This window comes from Ciona intestinalis, chromosome 2, assembly GCF_000224145.3.
Source record: "Ciona intestinalis chromosome 2, KH, whole genome shotgun sequence".
NCBI lineage: Eukaryota > Metazoa > Chordata > Ascidiacea > Phlebobranchia > Cionidae > Ciona > Ciona intestinalis.
This window is the reverse complement of record NC_020167.2, coordinates 7,364,629-7,366,279: the sequence shown is the minus strand read 5'-3', so window position 1 is coordinate 7,366,279 and position 1,651 is coordinate 7,364,629. Positions and strand designations below refer to the sequence as shown.

Sequence of the window (1,651 nt, the reverse complement as noted above, 5' to 3'; positions counted from 1 at the left end):
TATTTAGGGTTATGTTTAGCAAATAAGGTGGGGTTGGGATTCTTCACTAGTACCAATAATTGTTACGGACGTTACAGATTAGGGCTAGGTTGCTAGAAGTAGTAGGCTATTTAGGGCGGTATAGGGGTTAGCAGATGCAGTATGAGCAACTAATAGGATTTCTTTGCTATATCACCTATTATTTAAATTGTTTACCTTTCCTACATGACAATCCAACATTATCTTGTTTTAATAGTGCAAATATATATATACAAAAGGCTATTTAACATGTTTGTGAAATCTGCCAATGAGCTAAAACAAATAGTTTTGGAATGGCATCACTGTCAACTGTGCAATTTCAGAGATGGGGAAAAAATGTTAGAACATGTGATGCAGAAGCACATGAAAAAAGCTGTTTCTTGCTTATACAAGGAAGACACAGGTAAAACGAATGGATGAATAAATCTTGCTTTATCTCCGTGAGGCCGGAAACGACATTCAATTTAACACACAGTTTCATACACCTTAGAGAGGCAGGTCCGCTAAACATGGCAGTACATGGAGAAGTAGGTACACAATTTCCGCTAGGAGGAGATGACAAATTTGTTTCTCTATTCTATGGGGAGCAGTTAGTTTTATGGTTTACACACATAAGATTTAAACAATAACCTCTAACCCCTACCCCCAACTCCTAACCCCAAACTCATGCTAATCAAACAAAAAAAAACTTGAAAAAAATAATAAAAAAACGTATTCCACTGTGCGGGACTCGAACCCAGTAAGAACGAAACAAAGAAAGTAAATGACCGCACGCTAACCATTACACCACAAACAGAACGAAAGAGCGTATATAACCGACCTAATGTGGGAAAGATGTTCTTACTAGTGTTTTATGTATTTATAAAGGTATTTTCAGTATTTAAGTAATTTGTTTTTTTCGTATTATCAATTCAAAGTGTTTTTTTGTGTATTTTTTTCAAAATTTTAAACTTAATATTTAATGCCCCTAGTGAAAATTGTGTACCTACTTCTTCGCATAGTCCCAAGTGTACGCTAACCACTGTCATGGTGCTGGTAATGGATAATGACCAGGCCAGGTACAGTAGTACTAGTATATAGGTCTCCATGCTTTTTATATTATCTGCAATGAGTTTTAGGCTATATAAACACTTCTTTTTAGCTTAATATGTATGTACAAAGTATCAAACTTTTGTGTCAAATTTGCTTTATAGTGGCATTCCTAGTTTCATGATTTGTAAAATTAAATATATATACCAATAACACATTATTCATGTTTTCAAGGCTATGCACTCCAGTGCCATTTGTTCAGTTGCAAAGGGGAAAAGTTAACGAAACAAGGTCATTTTCATTGTCCAACATGCGAAAAGTCTTTTGTTCGCGGATACACCTTGAAACGACATCAGGGTAAGATTGCTTTTCATACCTATAGTGTGGGTTGCCCTTATTATTTTAATTTGTTTTTATTTTAAATATGATTGTGTATCTGTATAAGAGTTCGTATTTTACAGTATTTTATGTCGCACATAGAAATCGCATGGCACACAGCAAATTGGACTAATTTTATCATAAAGCAAATTGGGCTAATTTTATCATATGAGGTTATGCCAAAACATTTGCAACATAAATCTTAGGGATAAAATGCAAAGTCTTG

General features: G+C 34.5%; 1 protein-coding gene across 1 annotated transcript in view; it reads left to right on the top strand.

The window, feature by feature from the left end:
* Positions 1-1,651, top strand: part of LOC100182582 — a 6,454-nt gene that overhangs the window by 858 nt on the left and 3,945 nt on the right. The window lies entirely within an intron of this gene.